The sequence below is a fragment of the Octopus sinensis genome, linkage group LG19 (assembly GCF_006345805.1).
Source record: "Octopus sinensis linkage group LG19, ASM634580v1, whole genome shotgun sequence".
NCBI classification, from domain to species: domain Eukaryota; kingdom Metazoa; phylum Mollusca; class Cephalopoda; order Octopoda; family Octopodidae; genus Octopus; species Octopus sinensis.
In genome coordinates, this window is record NC_043015.1 from 25,331,912 (window position 1) to 25,346,911 (window position 15,000).

General features: G+C 34.6%; 1 protein-coding gene and 1 long non-coding RNA gene across 2 annotated transcripts in view; one reads left to right on the forward strand and one right to left on the reverse strand.

Annotated features, from left to right (window-relative positions):
* Positions 1-15,000, reverse strand: part of LOC115222188 (coiled-coil domain-containing protein 39-like) — a 1,476,917-nt gene that overhangs the window by 1,251,145 nt on the left and 210,772 nt on the right. The gene's annotated exons all lie outside the window — the stretch shown is intronic.
* Positions 14,641-15,000, forward strand: part of LOC118767217 — a 22,212-nt gene continuing 21,852 nt past the window's right edge. The window contains exon 1 of the long non-coding RNA XR_005003123.1: positions 14,641-14,661. This is a non-coding gene — a long non-coding RNA (uncharacterized LOC118767217). The remainder of the gene's footprint in view (positions 14,662-15,000) is intronic.

Consider the following 15,000-nt stretch of genomic DNA (forward strand, 5'->3'; position numbering starts at 1 on the left):
AGTATTGGACCTCATGGAGGCAACTGGCACATAAAATGCACTTGTTGAACATTGAGTCTCACAGAGGCAATGTGGCTGATGCTAGTGGCATGTAACTGGCATCTATGCCAGTGGCACATAAAAAGAACTTTTTGAGCGCTGGGCCTCACAAAGGGGTAGCAAATGACTGAGACCTTTGGCAATATGCTGTGCTTGAGAAGAAGACCCATGAAGCCAAGGGAAATTGTAGTTATGGCAGATACTGGTGTCACATAACTGGCACTCGTACCAGTGGCACATAAAAGTACCCACTACACTTTCGGAGTAGTTGACATTAGGAAGGGCATTCAGCCATGGAAACCATGCCAAATCAGACTGGAGTCTGGTGCAGCCCTTCAGTTTGCCATCTCCGTTCAAGAAGCATGGACAATGGACATTAAAAGATGATGATGATACATAAATATATATGAAACGCATGATAGAGAGACCATTGTGGATCTGCATCCAAATATCCCAATATAAAATGAACACCCACTACAGGGGCGGCAATCAGCCACAATGGCAAATCATGTGTAAGGAACAAAAGGTATTAACTGCATTTTGTGTTCAGCATACATCTTCATACATCAATTATATGCAAAAGGGGTTTGTGTGTATTCCTATGCCTCCCCTCCCACCCTCCTCATGCATGTATTCATCTTACTGAAGCTGGATGGTTGAGTTGCAAGGCTTGCAGTCGAAGAAGAGAAGTCTACTAACATGATGGAGCCCATAACTAGCAGCAATGTCAATCATTACTAACCCCTTGTCTCCAATATTCCTCTTATTTAATGCACTCTATTACCTCGTATACTTCAAATCACTGTGGATTTCTGTTTTATTTATATCCATTTTTAATTCTTCATCAGTTTTCTTTTTCTTTTTTCAATAGTACAATCAAAGCCTTTTATGGAAGTCTCTTATTATGAATCTATTTTATTGATATTATCAAAGTCAATTTACTAAGCTGGAGATTGAAAGAAGTGTAAGTATGCTGTTAAATCTGTAGCTCTGCCAGAATCTATTATGTTGAGATTTGAAATTTCAAAGTGTTCAAAGAATGCCTGCTACTGCCGTATTGAATGGAATTCTTGTCTCCAGAAACACATAACCTTCAATGCAAAAGAATGCATTTCTGTTTGCTTTCTTTTTTAGATTTGGTCCCTGCCAACACTTATCAGTTTTTCTCCAAAAATTAATCAATGGCTTTTTTGTTTTTTTCATTTTCATGTTTTATTGTCCTTCTAAGATAAATGGTCCCTGAGTAAAGATTTAAACAATAAATTTAAAGAGAAATGATCCACTACTTCAGGTTTTCAGATTGTTTTTGTATCCACAAATAAACACCTTTTGATAAAAAAATACTTGAGTGTGAGCATTGATCTGTTCTGAAGACTTTCTCTTGGTGAGTCTTGAGCATTGATTTAAAGAACAAATATAGAAAGAAATGATCCACTATTCCTGGTTTTATGAATGTGTTTGTATCCTTCAATAAATTATATATATTTTTTCATTTAATAAGATAAACCTAATTGTGTTTAGGGAATGCTCCATGGTGAAGAAGTTCTCTCAGTTAGATGCTACATGGGTTGGGGATCGATCCATCAGCATGGAAATTTAAGAAAATCTCATTTAATATAATTTCTAATTAATCGATGCCTTACAGGTGAAATGTGTGTGTGTGTGTGTGTGTGAATATAATGAAAAGTGACCATAAGAGATAAGAGAAGCAATTCTTTCTACTATAAAAGCAAGGTCAGCAATTTTAAAGATCTGGGGGATGTGGTGTGAATAAGTTGATTATGTCAACTCCAGTACTTGACCTGTACTTTATTTCATTGACCTCAGGTGGATGAATTGCAAAGCTGACCTTGACAAGATCTGAACTCAGAACATAAAGCATTGGAAGAAATGCTGCTAACCATAGTCAATTTCTGCAAGTTCAGCACCTTGATGAAGATGATGATGATGATGATGATGATGATGATGATGATGATGGTGATGTGGAGGAGGAGGATGGTGATTATCATGATGATGATGATGATGATGATTTCTAATTTATGTAAAGGAGAGCAATTTTGATGAGAAAGGACTTTAGTCAATTACATCAACCGCGGTACTTGATTGGTACTTTGACTTCAAAAAGATGAAAGGCAAAGTTGACCCCGATAGGATTTGAACTCAGAATGCATAGAACCAGAACGAGTATCACAAGGCATTTTTATTCTATGCTCCAAAAATCCAGCCAATTGACTTCCTTACATTTATGACCCCTAAAATATTTTCTAACCTCCATCGTGTAATTAAATATTTCTGCTTCACTAAACTAAAGATTGGCAAAGAAACCAATAACTGAACTGTATCATACTATAATCCTATTAACCACTAATAATACCATCGGCAAAGATGCTGGCATTGGTGTCCAAGTTGGCATCATCATCATCATCATCATCATAATAATTAACATATTCATATTTATCTTCATCACCTTCATGAACAAACACCATAATTGTTATCGCATTCATCAAAACTATCATTACCACCACCACCACCACCGCCATCATCTTAATTACTACTATTATCACCAACATATTTACCTTGGCACAAAGCCAGTAATTTTGAGTCGAGGGGTCAATTGATATCATCAACTCCACTACTTGGCCGATGCTTTATTTCATTGACCTTGAAAGGATGGAGAGCAGGATTTGAACTCAGATTGTAAAGAGTTAGAAGAAAAAGTGCAAATCAGCTTTTCTGATGTTCTAATGACTTTGTCAGCACCCCAGGCTGAAGAATATGAGAGTTGAGACATGAACTGTCAACTGGCAGAAACGTGGTAACTTGCATTCTGCATGGAACTTAAGAAAGACTTTTGAGATTTGAGGAGAACTATTGCCACCGAATCTGAGGATAAACTCCCCACTAATTAAATTAGCACGTAATAGCATTGAAATAATAATAATAATAATAATAATAATAATAATACTGTTGAGAAAGAAAGCAAACTATGCTGGATCAAAGATATAGTATGCTCAGCTGACAACAAGGTATGCAATAAGGAAGTAAGAAAAGTTGATAGATATGACAGGTTAGCTTGGAAGGTTAAGCAGTTGTCTCTGAAAAAGGTGTTAGTAGTACCAGTAATTGTCGGAGCCTTGGTAACAGTGAGTAAAAATCTTGATAAGTACATGGAACAAATAGGGGCTGCATTAAGGGTGGAAAACTTGAAGAAAACAGCACTGCTTGGAAGCGCTTAAATACTCCAGGAGGTGCGCAAAAAATAAGAGGTGTTACCTTAGTTCACTGGCAGTGAACAGCTGACACTGTAGTACAATGGCAATAATAATAATAATTCTGTTCACTATCATAGATTTACTTGTCAGTTGTTTGACCTTAACCAGTTGATCATGTCACTTAGTGGCTGACGATATGTGCATCTCTGATCATAAGCAGAAGTGTTGAGAGGAATTATTTGGGGTTTAGATAATTCACCTTTGGAAACATGGGTGCTTTATTCAACAACCTTGAACAACCCTTATTCAGGGATCTTTTGAGCAGGATGGGTTACTCGACCGGAAGAAAATTCTAATTAGGCCCCACCTGCAAGGTCATGCACGGTTTATCTTGCTATGAGATCAGCATGTCATGCACATTAGGTTGTGATGCATGTGTCTGGTGTATCCTTATCATGATGGGTATACTGGGCTTCATACATTTTACCCCAGTATCACTTTGATGGCATACACTGCTCTATCACTCAATAATCATCATCATCATCATCATTATTATCATTATCATTATCATTATTATTATTATTATTATTATTATTATTATCATCATTAATATTATTATTATTATTATTATTATTATTATTATCATCATTAATATTATTATTATTATTATTATTATTATTTCAGTGCTATTACATGCTAATTTAATTAGTGGGAGTTTATCCTCAGATTTGTTAGCAATAGTTCTCCCCAAATCTCAAGAATCTTTCTTAAGTTTCATGCAGAATGCAAGTTACCACTTCCTAATCATTATTATTTTTATCATTATTGTCATTATTATTGTCATCATCATCATCATCATCATTATTATTATTATTATTATTATTATTATCATTATTATTATTATTATTATTATTATTATTATTGTTGTTATTGTTATCATTATTGTCATTATTATTGTTATTATTATTATTATTTCTTCATCAACATATCTTTACCTGCAAACATAAATATTGTGAAGAGAGAGAGAGCATGAAAGTTGAAAAGTACTAAGACCTAGTACTGGAAGTGAAACACATGCATAAACTCTGAAGAATGAAGTGATATTTGTTGTGGTTGGTGCATCTGTGACCTTCTCAAAGAAAGCCAGAATTATCAAACATCATAGGAAGTGCAGAAATGGCAGTAATACTGAGCAGAGGACATGTATTGATAAAGGTGATACATATCTATGATGCAGAAGGAAGCTGAAACATGACAAAGATAAATCAGGAAAAGAAATAATAATAATAATGATGATAATAATGGCAATAATAACAATCTGTAACAAGGCTAGGAATTTGAGAAGGAGCAGTCAAAATTATAAGTCCTTGTATGTGAATCCTACTTGAATTTATAGAACATAAAAAGATGAAAAGCAAGGCTGACTTTGTCAGAATTTGAGCCCAGAATGTAAAGAGCTAAAATATATATTTTGTAAACCATTTTGTGTTATGTTCTAATGTTTCTACCAATTTATAAGCCTAATAATAATGGCTTTGGATTTAGGCACAAGCCAGCAATTTTAAGGAGAGAGAGGTAAGTGATCATACACAGCATTTGACTGGTATATTTTTATCTGTAGAAGGATGAGAAACAAATTTGACAGCAATGAGATTTGAACTCAGTATGGAAAGAGTTAGGATCATCATCATGCTGGCATGGATCTGATGGTTTGGCAAGAACAGACGTGCCAGAAGGCTCCACCAAGTTCTGTGTCTGTTTTGAAATTGTTCTACTGCTGGATGTCTTTCCAAATGCCAACCACTTTAACAGAGTGTATTGATAGCTTTTAGCATGGCACCAGCACCAACGACATCACCAAGTACCTACAAATTCCTCTCAAATGGGTGGGGTATAGACTGAAGGAATAAAAGGTATGATAGAGGAAGAGTGGCAGATGCTTTGCTGAAGAGGTGAATGCATAACTTGCCCATTCAGAAAGTAAGAAAAAGAAAGAGATGTGAAGTTCAAATACATCACGAATATGAGAGAGAATAAGATAGAAGAGCAGAAAAGATGGATGTGTGGATGAGTGCACTGACAGATGATGAGAGAATGATTTCACTAATCCAGGTAATAGCGGTTTCAAATTTTGGCACAAGGCCAGCAATTGCAAGGGAAAGGTAAATTGATTACATCAACTCCAGCACACAACTGGTACTTAATTTATCGATCCTGTAAGAATAACAGACCAAGTCAGTCTCGGCAAAATTTGAACTCAGAACATAAAGGTGAACAAAATGCTGCTAAGCATTTTGCATAGCATGGTAACAATTCTCCTAGTTCACAGTCTTATATAATAATAGTAATAGTAGTAGTAGTAGTAGTAGTAGTAGTAGTAGTAGTAGTAGCAATAGCAGCAGCGTCATCGTCATCGTCGTTGTTTACCATTCGCTTTCCATGCTGGCATGGGTTGGACAGTTTGACTGAGGGCTGGCGAGCCAGAAGGTTGCACCCGGCTCCAATCTGATCTGGATAAATTTCTACAGCTGGATGCCTTTCCTAATGCCAACCACTCCGAGAGTGCAGTGGGTGCTATTACGTGCCACTGGCACAAGGGCCTGTCAGGCAGTACTGGGATCGACCATGCACAAATGGTGCTTTTTATGTACCACCTGCACAAGAGCCAGTCCAGCGGCACTGACAATGACCATGCTCGAATGGTGTTGTGGTGGAACGTTGATTATATTGATCCCAGTAGTTGACTGATACCTTGTTTTAATGACTCAGGAGAGATGGAAGGTAAAGCTGAGGTCAGCAGGATTTGTCACCAGAATGCAGAAAGCTGAAAGGCATACTGCAAAACCCTTTCTGCAATGTTCTAATATTTCTACCTGTTCAATAAGTGATTTTATTTACCTCACAGATATCGAATAAGAACATAAAAGACATGTAAATTGATTGTGAGTATTTGGGGGTGGGGAGAGGAGTTTTACATCAGAAACTCAAAGAAGAAAATCGTAGGTTTAGTTTAAGAATGGTTCATTGTGAGATTCCGTTAAAGTTTGTTTCAAAAGTGGTGGAGATTTTGATGTAATTTCATCTAATAAGCAGAGGCATTGTTCAGCAAATGGTTATTGTTTTAATTGATGGTGATGGTGAGGGATAGGGGAAGGTTGGTGGTGGTAGTATTGGAAGTCATCATATTGATGGGAAGTGTAGGAAAGGAAGGTGGTGGGGGAGGACATTAGAACTGTAATTAAATATAATATTCATAAGCAATGCCAATTAAATAACATACAGTAACTACCACATATTAAACTATCAAACACAAACTTGATTTCATTTTTCTAGTTTAAAAATTATTTTGCTTTTTTATTGTTTTTTTTAATGTTTTTCTATTTTTTTCATAAATTTGTTCAGGAATTTATATTGAATATCATTTTCTAAAACACAATTAAAAATATGGTTAAAATTGGTTTTTATTGCTCATAATTGAAAACTAAACTGTAGTGTTCTATTTGTTTATTTTTGTTCTATTTTAACTCTATTTTTTCTTTTCTATTTTGTTTGTCTATTTAAAGGAATGAATTCATATGATATAATATTATATAATACCAAAATTATAGTTAAATGTCTCATTTTTATATATTTCTTGGTTGATTTTTAAAGATCTTTTATAGGCATTTTTGATTTTTAAACAGAACAAAAAAAAACCATTAAAACTTAAAATAATAATATATCAATAAAAATAATAATAATGATGATAAACAGAAAGCGTTCTCTAATACTTGATTTACTTTCATCTTAATTTTGCCTTTATAAATTCCCAAATATATAATATAAAAAAAACAGCCACAATTCACAAATTTTAAAAGAACCAAACTTTGAAAATAATAACAATGGCTGGAATTCTATCAACATTTTCTTATTTTCTTCAGAAGCCAAAAGTTTGTATTTCACTAAAATGATATTATATATTTGATATAGTAACTCATAATATGATTTTTAATTTCATTTTAAAATACACTTGATGATACACACATACACACACATGCTGCAATCAACTTATAGAGGCACAAACTGTAATGATGCCAGAGTTAAGGATTTCATGGAATAAATCTGCAAAGTGTACAATCAGGAATCATCTAACACTAAAACTAAATAATGATGGAAATGGTAAGATATCCCTTACATATTAGTATGAGCTTCTAGAACTAGCAGTTAAATGTTTCCCAAATTATGCCCACAAAAGAAATGATTGATGAACTAAAAGAACCAAAAGAAAATTAAAAGGGAAGAAAAAGAAAAAGTAAAATGCTCAAAGAATCTGTTTCTCTCTCTCTCTACACACACAAACATGGTTTTAGTCAATGGCATCGAACCTCAGTACTTAGAATGAACTCACCATTATCCTCATTTATGTCCATTTCCCATGCTGGTATGGGTTGGATGATTTGACAAGAGCTGCACTAGGCTCCACTGTCTGGTTTGGCATCATTTCTACAGCTGGATGCCCTTTCTAACTCCCTGGGTGCATTTTATGTGGCATCAGCACTGACAAGGTCACCAAGTATCTTGCAAGACAAAAACCCACTCAACGGGGAGGCAGGGGCTGAATTATACTAAATAGTATTCATGGAGTCATACAAATGTGAGCATACCTAAGTTCATTATGAATATATTTATATGCATATGTGTGCTTATTATTTATACTTGCATTTATGCTTCTGATAGTGTTTGCTGATACATTGTCATCCCCATCATCATTGTTTTAACACATTCCCTTTCCAATTCTTGTAAGTGCTGGATGAGGTTTATTTCTATGGCCTGATGCACTTCTTGTTACCAACTCTCCCTTGTTTCCAAGCAAGGTTATATTTCTCCATAGCCAGACATGTTTCCACAGAAGAATATTGGAAATGTCTGCACACTGCTTGTATGACAATGACACTCATTTACAACAATCATGTGACATCAAGATAAAGAGACACAAACATACATACATATTCATGCATACACACACACATATATACATGCACACATACATATATATACATCATCATCATCATCATCATCGTTTAGCGTCCGTTTTCCATGCTAGCATGGGTTGGATGGTTCTACTGGGGTCTGTGAAGCCAGAAGGCTTCATCAGGCCCAGTCAAATCTGGCAGTGTTTCTACGGCTGGATATATATATACATATATATATATATATATATATATATATATATATATATATATATATATATATATATATATATATATATATATATATAATATATATATATGTAAGAGTGGCTGTGTGGTAAGTAGCTTGCTTACCAACCACATGGTTCTGGGTTCAGTCCCACTGCATGGCACCTTGTGTCTTCAACTATAGCCTTGAGTCAACCAAAGCCTTGTGAGTGGATTTGGTAGACAGTAACTGAAAGAAGCCCATCGTGTGTGTGAGTGTGTGTGTGTGTATGTGTGTGTATATGTTTGTGTCTGTGTTTTTCCCCCTCACCATCACTTGACAACTGATGCTGGTGTGTTTAGGTCTTCATAACTTAGTGGTTCACCAAAAGTGACCAATAGAATAAGCACTAGGCTTACAAAAAATAAGCCCTGGGGTCAATTTGTTCAACTAAAGGTAGTGCTCCAGCATGGCCTCAGCCAAATGACTGAAAGAAGTAAAAGAAAAGAAGAGGTAGACCTAGGAAAACTTGGGATGAAGTGGTGAGAAAGGATGTTTGAATGCTGGGACTCAATGAGGAAATGTGAAGGGACTGGGAGGTGTAGCAATTTGCTGTACTTGAAGAGATGCATCCAGCTAAGTAAAATCACATGGATGCTCCACATGTAGGACCAGAACATTGAGATACATTCCTGTTGATCAAAATATAACTTAGCTATCTGATGAATAGATATTGATAAAAGTTAAATACAGACCGAAACAAGCCTTCAATGCTACATGATCAACTAAAATACATTACACTAGTGCCCTGGCATGGCTACATTCATTGGAAAGCAGCCATGAAATTTTTTCAATAAATAGAAAAACATTCCTTGCTGTTTTATGTGAAGTTAACCAATAATGTGTGTGTGTATGTGTGTGTGTTTGATATTATATGTGTGTGTAAAATCATGAAAATATTGAGCAAATAAAATCATTAGAATTCACAGTGAACAGAAGTAGTCTCTTGCCATGAACAAAAGTCAATTCTGCTAAAAATTGTTTAAAAAAAGCAAGGACTGAAGGACTGAGGTAGAATGTTACTAAATCTATGAGGGAAAGGAAGAAATACCATTTTGGCACATTTTTAACCAACAAAAAGATCAATGAGTTGTGTTAAGTGAGTAGTGATCAATAATGAAAGATTTGGATAATATAATTACATGAATATATGACGTGAGGTAAGAAGAAAAGAGTAGCATTAATTATATTGTGTGTGCGTGTGTGTTCCACATATGTGTGTATGTGTGTGTGTGTATTCCACATGTGTGTATGATGATTTTTAAAACAGAGGAAATTTAATGTTGCAGTTTTATTTTGAGAAATAATAAGTATAATTACTTAAGTAAACAGATACAATGTCACAATAATCATCGTTTTCCTACAACACAATAAAATAGTAAACAGCTAAAAAAGAAAGAAAGAAAAGAACTCACAAGAAATAAAAATACAAAAACTAACAATGCAAAGGTAAATGAGATTCTCTTTGACTGCTAGATTAGAACTAATAAGTTTGTGATAGCCAATGGTTCTTAGTGTACAGGAAATTGCTCACTGAATTAACATGAAAGCTTAAATAATGATTATAGTTAAAAAAGGTTATCAGAGTTTAATACATAAGATATATATATATATATATATATATATATATATATATATGCACACACACACACAAACACACACACACACAGATAGTTAGCTAGATAGATATATTAATATATAAGTGTGTGTGTGTGTCTGTTTGCGTTTGTGTAAGTATATACAGGATGTAATGAAATGCAAGGTGAAAGATGCAAGCAATGAATAGCAAAGTGTATATTCCGAGAACTAAGACAACAAAAACTATGTTAAATTGACCACGACAAATTATATATAAAGTGAGAGAGAGAGAAAGAGCGAGAGAGTGAGGTGGGGTGGGGGTGCATTATATGACTTAATTTTTGACAGCAAGAATTGATTATATTTTTTCTGCTCTACTAGAAAGTCATTGATTTGAAGCAAATTGATACCACTCACTTTCTTCAGATTCAAAAAGAAAAAAATATATTTTTACATTTTTATATTTTTTTACACTTAGCTTCTTAACTACAGTGTAAATGACCCAATGCTGTATCCTCTCCATGATAACTGAACCTGCTAAAATGTGAAAGTAAATCTCCCTCAAATGATACCCTTCAAATGTAACAGGTAGAAGGGATGAAGGAACCCTAGTTAAACTGAGCCCATCAAATAGACAGGGATTGCAAGAACGCCTTTGATTATGTTTCTACTTTGATCAGGATTGACCTTGTGCCAGGTAACAACTGAGCTGCAGTGAAATGAAACCAAGGAAAAAAAATTATTAGAAATTTTTCATCAAAACTTTGCAACAAAGTAGTCATCAACATCATTATCAGCATCATTTTGGCATCAAGTTTTCCATTCTCACTGGTGTCAAAGGAGTCTTTGGTGGGGCAGAATTTTCAATGGCCAGATGCCCTTCCAAATGAGAGAATTAGCTCCCAGTTTATTGAATAACAAACAGTCAAGACATATTGAGAATGAAAACCAGAAACAACAACACTGCATGATTGAGTCTTTTGTTAAAGATCGCACAACAAACGCAAACATGTTACGAAGCTGGGACATCTGGACATGCTTTCATGGAAGACTGCAACACAGGCTGTGAAGCTATAGTTTACAATCAGAGAACGAACATGTGTAGGTGAAGGAAATACAATCTCATTCCTACAAACTTACAGGCATGCATAATAAGTATGTACTGTCATAGAGGTCAGCTGTCTTGCTGATGTGAACATCTCTTTGAAGATCAAAGAGAAAGCAGGTAACTATGGACTGTTGTTTTGAAATCTCCAGTTTCTATATCCAAATTGCAAATTCACATTTATACCAATACTAATTGGTGCACTTCTGTTTGTGAGTGAATGCTTCAGTGACAATCTTGAGAAATTAGGTTTCTCAAAACCAGAAAGGAGAAAGCTAATTTAAAGACTACAGACCCAATTCATCACTGGAACTGTAAAAATCTATAAAACTTACCAAAAGTTTCTCATTTAAATATATATGAGCATGTCCATATTGTCTCAGCTCATAGAAAAGAAAGAAAGGAAATAGAGAAGGGATTTAAATGCAGAAAATCTAAGGCCATGTTTACATACTGCAGAACTTATTCCAAGGGATTAGACTAAATTGTATTCAACAAAATATGTTGTGATTTAGTCCCAGGTCAGCCTTGGTCATGTGACCCTATGATACAAAGCATTTCAGTAGTGACAATATCATCTTATTTTCCATTCGTGCTAGTTGTGTATTATCCAATGTGTTCATCTTACCAAAATTACAGGTGAAGTTTAAAGAAGATTTATTTGCCTTCTATTTCTAGCAGATCCAGTGACCTAATACAAGATTCTTTGTTGTTTAACCCATAACAGAGTATGATTTCATGCATGATACTCACAGTAATGTAAGATGTTAGAGATGAGGGTGAGGAATATAGATGGTGGTATGAATGATATTGAAAGAAAATCTTAATTGCAAATGGGCAGCAAAGGTGGCCTTGGCTTTAAAAATGTGAAGACCACAAGTGAAACCATTGGGATTGGCTTCTTAATGAAGGTCCAGTTTCATAAGAAGAAAAGGAGAAAACTCTTTGGAGTCCCAAACTCAATCCTACATTTCTGAGAGACATAATTATTAGGAGTGTTTATGACAATAGACACAATCCAACACCCTGTCTTCTTACACCAGCAGTTTCAGTGTATTTCAATGCCCTGCTATTTGATTTTTCTTCTGTTGTAGGGTAACTGTGCTTCTTAGAAGGTACAGGTAAAAGTGATTCTCTATTTGAGGCCTCCACAAGATATAATAGGTTCATGAATAACTCTCCACAAGGAAGCCTCAAGCACAGCCACTGTGACCTACTCACAGACATCACCATAGCAGTTTAGCAATGACTCATGAGTCACAGTTTCTTTCTTCTTTTTCCTTTGCTACACTCACAGTTCTTGCAAAGATTATAGGCAGTGCAGTGCATACTGGGAAGTTTCCCAGGGGCAAAGTGCTTCCCATAGAGAAGTCAAGGAGTTCACCAAATTTGTAAAGAAAAGAGACAACAATGTGGTAACACATTGCTGTGTAGGTACAGTATTATGGGTGGCACGATAACTTGAAATGAGTGCTACACAAAACTGCCCAGGGACACACTCTGCATAAAAGTGTATGGTAAGATTGATACTAGCATAGTTTATATGATAAACAAAAAAGTATCAATCATATTTTGTTTGCCTGAGAGAACTCTTACGTCTATGATAGGCACTTCTTGATTTAAAATCATCTAAATTAGAGCATTTCATCGAAATTTCATTAATTAATGTTCCTAACACTAGCTTTGATAATGGCTAAATTGTTTTATTTAATTCTTCATTATTTTCAAAATTACCTGAAATAAAGGCAACGTATTTGGTAGAAATATGGCAACAGAAACAAGTGTGTTAACATTTGCTTTAGAAACCCTCCCCATAAACAAGTAGAGCTAATCAGCAGCTTCTGCAAACTCACCACCTTAATTTTGGTTCTGATAAGTACACGACTGTACCCTTCCCATACCAAATGTCTCGTCTGGTGCTAATGTGAGTAATCAATAATAGCAACAGTGATTTTGAACAACAACAACAATAAAATTGATAATAATAATAATAATAATAATAATAATAATAATAATAATAATAATGATAATAATAATAATAATAATAATAATAATAATAATAATAATAATAATATTAAAGGTTAATTAACAGTAACAATAACCAGCATCTGTGGTTTACAAAGTGCAAATATATTGGTTGAAAATTCCTTGCAATGGAAAAAATAAATAAATAAATAAATAAAGTAAAGCAACACAGATATAAAAAACATTAAAAAAAATCTGTTATCAGAAATTGATAAGAATTGATTTCAATTGTAAAATTGTAAAGTTTGTTTGTTTGTTGTTGTTGTTGTTATTATTTGGCTGTTGTTGCTTTACACATAAACACAGCATTCATCTTTTTTTTTTATTGATTTTGTTATTGTGTGTTGTTTTTACACATAAACACAACATTCATTGCTGTTTATTTGACTTTTAAAAACTAATTTTTTCCCTTTCCTCAGCAAATATTTCAGTTGTTCACTTAAAATAGAGATGTTTATCATATTTGTTTGATGGGTGGGGAGTAGAGGGAGCAAGGGGAGGGGGTTGCCGAACCGGTCTTCTGGTCTTTGATAGATAAATAGACAGTCAGACAGACTGACAGAGTTTGATAGGGTTACACAGAAAGATATGTGTGTGTGTGTGTGTGTGTGTGTGTAAATACACACACATACACATGCACACACACTGGCATACACACATACATATATATAGAAAGAGAGAGAGAGAGAGAGCTGTTGAAATGCAGCCAAAGAAGGAAAAATGAAAAGTAATAGAATGTCCTGTACAATGAAGAGGAAGAAAATATGGCAGAGAAAAGAAGGAAAGGAGAAAGAAACAAGAACACAAAGTACAATGTAGTGACAATGATGATGGTGATGATGATGGGAGGAGAAGGAGGAGGAGGAGAATATTGATGATGACCATCATGATGATGAGGATAATGATGACGACGACCGACGGAAGGAGAAAGAGAAGAGAAATGAGAATGAAATGGAAGTGGAGGGGGTGAAGTAAAGTTGGAGATGGGAGAGGAACAAAGCAGAGGTGGGGGGAGGAAAGGGGTTGGCCCAGAAAGCGAATGAATGCCGATATACAAACGAACTGTAGATAGTTTCATTAATTTAATTACCTTTGTCACATTCCCCACCCTCGTTAGCACCAGCACATCTACCAACATCACCAACTTCGCACATATCTGCCATTCGCCACACACAAATTTATACCTATTTTAAGCATTCGATAGGATTCAAAAACAACTTTGAAAGCTTTGACTATTCTGCTGTTACGAGATTTTTATTTTCGATGCCAAAATACAACTGTTTGTTTATTTGATTTGTTATATATCTTGCTTATATTTGCTTTGTTATTATTTATAGCATCAGCAGGAGGAGGAGGAGGAGGAGGAGTTTTGAATATTCACCATTAATTTTATTTATTTATTGATATAGTTTTCGTAAAATTTTATTTGCTTTGAATTCTTTCTTCTCTTGCAGGGAGGAGTACTTTCACTTTCACTTTAATTCAGTTTAATTTATGTTTTCTGAAAAGTTTTTTAGGAAAATGATTGTGCTTGTTTTTTGTTTGGTGGTTGTTAATTTTTATTTTTCACATTCAAAAGTAATTTATTCGTTTAAATTTATACCTTCACTCGTTTAGCCCAAAATAATGAGATCTAAAATTTAATTGTCTCATTATTTCTACATGATGAGTGATAAGAGTATGAGTCAAAGACGGACAGACAGACAATGATGTGTGATAGTAAGTAAAGAAACTTAACTAAGCATTGAGTTCAAATCCTGAAGTGGGGTACTTTGCATTTCCTTCCTAGGTACCAGTAATATACTGGGAGTTTACAAGGACAGA